We start from the raw sequence: 6000 nt of genomic DNA on the forward strand, positions 1-6000 counted from the left end.
GTAGACTGAGCTCAGTGGTGAGAAAACAGAGGACTTTCCCGGTTGGTAGGTGACTCAGGTCACAGCACCGAGGTGCAGGGTGCTAGCTTGTGCTGAGGACTGAGCACTGTCTTGGAAATGTCTCCTGGGGAGCTGATGCTCCAGGAGCGCTGAGGACACCGGGGAGGGGCCTGCTAGCATTCACTGGAGCATGAGGAGTACTGAATGTGCCCCCCAAGGAGGAGCCACCCCATTCACTATGCTTTGGGTGTTTTGATGTGGAAGAGATAGTCTAAGATGTGGAGAAAGTGTTTTGGGAGAAAGGGTGAAAGTTAAGCAATTTTCTGCTGATTTTTCTTCATTGATACGGGAGGGGAGGAAGCATAGACTTAGGCTCAGCAGCCCATCAGTCAGCAGGGCAGTGAGGGAACCAGGGCCCAAGATGAGTCAGACACTGGTGTGACTTGCTCAGCCATTGCATTTGTCAGCTTTGCCTCTCTGTGACAAAAGATTTGAGATCATCAACTTAGATGAAAAAAGGTTTGTCTTGATTTCTGGTTTCAGTCCCTGGCTCCATGGGCCTGTGGGGAGAGGTAGCATGGTAACCTTATGTTCTTCACTGTAGTTTGGTACCAAAACCATCTTTGTAATAACACTCTTTTTTTTATGACACAGAAATTAAGCTTTTGAAGATGACCAATGTGGACATATGACAATAACATATTTAAAACTTAACCAATGTAAACATTTTACAATAACATATTCAGTGTTTAAACATCAATGATAGCCAATGTAATCAATTTATAACATATTTAGAATTTAAATGTCAATGATAACCAATGTAATCAATTTATAATAACATATTGAGACAATATTTATTGTGGTGTGTCTCCCATAAGATTATAAAAATTACTCAGGGGTCCCTTTAGTGAATTAAGACCAGAATAATTATTTTCTGGGTGGCCACTTCTTTATTCACCAAAGGGAGTACCCACAGTCTCTATTTATTTTGACAAACAAGGAATAAGAATATATATATCTCCTTATTTTACAACTGCTTATTGCAATTTGATTATTGTATGTAGGTGACAATACACATTACTTTTATAAAATAAATCTCAGTGGCACTTTGATCAATTAGCAACCTGGGAAGGAAGGAAGGCCTTTAATTTAATAACATTTATCTGTAAGCCAATTTAATAATAGGTGAATATCTTTTAAGAAAAAAAAATTTTTTTTCAAAAGGTGAAAAGGAAAAGAGAAAAAAAAAAACATTGAGCTCAACTGTACAAACACAGACAACAGACAAACATATAAGACAATTTATAAAATTAAAGTGCACTCAAATATATTTGGCCAAATTGAATTATAATATCCTTTTTATGATTATTAGATTTATAATTGTATGACTGGTCAAAAACTTTGGAATAGTCAATTAACAGAGATCTCTTGAGATTAGAACCAGAAGGAATGAAAGTGCTTTTATACCTGTAAATATAAAAAGAACATTTTGAAGTTGTCCCCCACCTTTATAGATTTTTTACCATAAATCTATAATTATCATTCCTCTGGGGGCATCATCTCAGTCCTGGACCCTGCCATGGATTTGTTGGTTGTTGCTGGTGAGGTGGGTCCCTGAGGTGCAGCTGGCTCATCGCTTTCAGCCAGGGTGCTATCACTCATTTTGCAAGATGTTGGCGGTTCCACCAGCGTGGCCCATGGTCTCACATTCTGGGAAGGCAGCCACAAGGTTTTCTCATTATCTGTTGGGACACAGGTGAAACCTCTCCCCCAAGTAATTAAGGCAGCAGGGCCATTCCACTTACCTGTTTGTACATCTTTCCAAAGGACTTGTGGTTTTTGAGTCTTAACCATGCCATCCATTTGCCAATGGAGCATAGCAGGTGGTTGTGTGGAACCTGCTACAGGATTTAAAAAATTGAGTACAAAAACAGCTAGATCTAAACAAGCTTGTGGAGGCAGCTGATTTCCTTGTGATTGTTTAAGCAATTGATGTTTGAGGGTGGCATGGGCCCTTTCTACTATGGCTTGTCCTTGTGGATTATACAGGATACCAGAACTATGTTTAACATGCCAAATAAGAAAGAATTTTTGGATAAATTTATTAACATATGATGGACCATTGTCAGTTTTAATATTTTTGGGCACTCCCATGGCAGCAAAGGCAGACAAGCAGTGTTGTTGAACATGGTGACCTTTCTCACCAGAGTGACATGTGGCATGTATCATGTGTGAAAATGTATCTATAGAGACATGTACAAATCGAGACTTTCCAAAAGAGGGGACATGTGTCACATCCATCTGCCAAATCATATTGGCAGCTAGGCCTCGAGGGTTAGTTCCCTCAGGGGGAATGGGTTGTGGAATCTGCTGGCAACTAGGACAAGCCATAACTGTCTGTCATGCCTGAGCTCAAGAGAGCTGAAAATCCTGTTGTAGTGCCTTGGAGTTTTGATGGAAATAACTATGTGATTCCTTAGCCTGATCAAAAGCAGCAAGGAATCCTATAAGCTGATCTGCTCGTGCATTGTCATAGGAAAGTGGCCCAGGAAGGTTCGTATGCAATCGAATATGTCCAGTACAAAAGGGAGCAGTTCTTTGATGTATGGCCTTTTGTAATCTTAAAAACAAGTGTAATAATTTGGGTTCTAAGGTAGAGCAGACCATAGCTCCTTCCAATCTTTGAGTCAAACAAACTGCATAAAAGGAATCACTTAAAATATTGAGGGGTTGGGAGGGAAAGTTTTCAATCACAAATAAAATGGCTAGCAACTCTGACCTCTGAGCAGAGAGACCAGGTGTAGGCAACACATAACTGAAGGAAGAGCTCCAAATTGCTGCTTGGCCTTAGAGGAGCCATCAGTGAAATAGGTTGAGGCACCTTGTAATGGCTGAAATTGAGTAATCTTGGGGAGAATAAACTCATGCCATGAAAAAAGCTGAAACAGAGGATCACTAGGGTAATGATTATCTATATGTCCAATGAAATCTGCAAAGGCTACTTGCCAATATAAAGCAGTCTGTAGCAGCATCTGCATTTGATCCTTATCAATTGGGATAATGATGAAATGAGGGTCAGCACCAAATAATTGTCGGGTATGATTACATTCCAAGGAAATTATTTTTGCAATTTGTTCTAGATATAATTGTAGAGATTTCATTAACTGGTTAGATAAAAACAACCATTCCATGGGAAAGCCCCATTTCTCATACCATTGCCCTATTAAGCCTGTAGGTGAGTGGGGGGTGTTAAGCACAAACAAATAAACTGGATAATTAGAGTTGATACGAAAAACCTGATGGTTATGTATGCTTTGTTCTATTAATTGTAACTCCTTTTGTGCCTCCAGAGTTAATTTTCAAGGGGAATTAAGATCAGAATCTCCCTGTAATATTTTGTACAAATTCTGCAATTGAAAAGTTGCTATCCCTATCTTAGGCCTAATCCAATTAATATCACCTAATAATTTTTGAAAATCATTTAATGTTTTAATTTGTCTGTCCTGAATTGTATCTTTTGTGGCTTAACCGATCATTCTGATAACAAGGTACCCAGGTAAATATAAGGCTCAGATAGTTGAACTTTTTCAGGTGCTATGCACAATCCAAAATGCACTAAATCCTTCTTTGCAACAGCAAAGGCCTGTAAAAGTAGCTGTTGTGTATTTGCAGAGATTAGTATGTCATCCATATAATGTGTTAAATATACAGTAGGAAATAATTTACGAATAGCTTGAAGAGCCTGTACTACAAAAAGCTGACAGAATGTGGGGCTGTTAGCCATTCCTTGAGGCAACACAGTCCACTGAAAGTGCTTCATTGGTTCTTTAAAATTCATGCTAGGTACTGAAAAGGCAAATTGAGGTTGGTCACTTGGCCACAAAGGAATGTTAAAGAAGCAGTCTTTTAAATCTATAATTATAAGCGGCTACTTCTGGGGGATTGCCACTGGGTTCAGTAAGCCAGGTTGCAGTGCCCTCATTGGAATGAGGCTTGCATTAACTGCACGTAAGTCCTGAAGCAAACGCCATTTGCCTGACCTTTTAGGAATAACAAAGATAGGTGTGTTCCAAGGGCTCACAGATGGTTCTAAATGCCCCTTGTTAACTTGTTCTAATATGAGTTGTTGTAGAATGGTTAGTTTCTCCTGTGGTAGGGGCCATTGATTAACCCAAATGGGATCATTTGATTTCCATTGTAAAGGCAAGGCTGCCTTGGGTGGAGAAACTTCTTCAATAGCCCCAACTAAAAATTTTTTATCATATCCAATTCCAAAGTGATTATTTTTTTGTTTCTGTTCTATGGGCTGTGTTGTTCCCTGAAGTTGCTTGCCCAATCCTTTTCCTGGTTCATATCCCATTTTAGACATCATCTGTTGACCTGGTGAAGTTTCAGGGGGCAAAGTAGTCACTACAATTCTCCATTCTTCCAACAAATCTCTGCCCCATAAGTTTACAGGTATGGGAGCTATGTAAGGACAAATATATCCCAATTGACCATCAGGCCCTTCATAAGGCAGAGGAATGGAGCTTTGTAAAACTTGTTGGGGGATGCCAAGGCCTACCAGAGATGTTTTAGTTGGTTTTTTCCCCCAAGATGATGGCCAAAAACATGTGCCAATCACGGACACATCCGCGCCTGTGTCTATCAATCCTGTAAAGAATTTGCCATTCAATTTAATTTTGCACATGGGGCAGTTTTTGGAAATCTCTTGGGTGAAATAAATTTCTTCTTGAGGAATTTCTGGCTGAGGACCCTCTTGGGAATTTTTAAGGCTAACATTATTTAATTGTGGTCTAGGCAAGAGCAACAATTGTGCAATATAATCTCCTTGTTCTATTACCCAAAGTCCTGTGGAGCTAACAGGAACACACAATTCCGAGGTACAATCAGAATCAACAATAGCTGGAATAACAGTAATGCCTTTCAAAGTTAGAATTTTCCAAGTATCAAGCCAATGGTTCCGGGGGATGGGGGTCCATGAATTCCTGTGGGGACAGATACCAGAGTCTCACCTCCCAGCTGGTGAACTCTCTGAGCAGCAGGAAAATCTATTCCTGAGCTCCCCAGTGTTCCCCTGATGAGGGAAGAAATGTCCCTCTGGACACCCGTGCTGTCTGATTTTGTACTTGTGCACGGGTCTGAACTGGGTACCGCTGACTCAGGGGGACTGGGGCCCCCTGGCCCTGATCTTCTATAGTTTCCTGGGCCCAAGTTCCATTTTCCTCACAGCAGTGTGCCATCCTTATCATATTTGGAGTGGCAGGCTTTAGCCCAGTGAATGCCTTTTCGACAGCGAGGGCAAAGGCCAGGTGGTAACATTTTCTCTGGATGCCTGACCTAGTGGCTTTGGGTCAGCTTGTAAAGCCCCTTTCATTTTGCAGTTTTTTCTGAGATGCCCCAATTTTCCACAATGAAAACATTTTAAATCACTGTGTGTACCATGTAAATGTTGGGAGATGGCTTGAGCCATCAGAGCCACATTGTATGAAGGAGACCCAACATTTTGGCATACCTTAATATATGCTTCAAGATCTTTAGAGGAGTGAACAGGATTTATTGCCTGTTTGCAATCCATATTAGCATTTTCATAGGCTAGCTATAAGATCAGGATGTCTGCTGCCTGGGAATTAGAAATTTGTCTTCTAACAGTTTGTTGTAGTCTTGCTACAAATTCTGTGTAAGTCTCCATAGCCCTTGCATGATTTGAGTAAAAGATTTCATCGGTGCACCCTCAGCTGGCACAGAAGCCCAAGCCCTCCACAGGAGGTCCTCTAGCTGGTGGAAGAGTAATGCTGGGCAACAGGCCTGCCTGCTTAAATCTGAAAAGTCACTTGTGCCCAATAACATGTCGATAGTAACTTCTCTCGACTGAGCATCTCCCTGAGCATTTTTATGAGCCTGTTCCCTGATTAAAGAATGAAGTTCCACCTCAAAGTGGAGATACTGAGCTGGGGATAGGCAAGTTTTTGCAAGGTGAAAAACATCATGAGGAACCAG

This window comes from Heterocephalus glaber, unplaced genomic scaffold (genome assembly GCF_053883595.1).
Source record: "Heterocephalus glaber isolate CG9 unplaced genomic scaffold, H.glaber_assembly_v1.0 deba00001698, whole genome shotgun sequence".
NCBI classification, from domain to species: Eukaryota; Metazoa; Chordata; class Mammalia; order Rodentia; family Bathyergidae; genus Heterocephalus; species Heterocephalus glaber.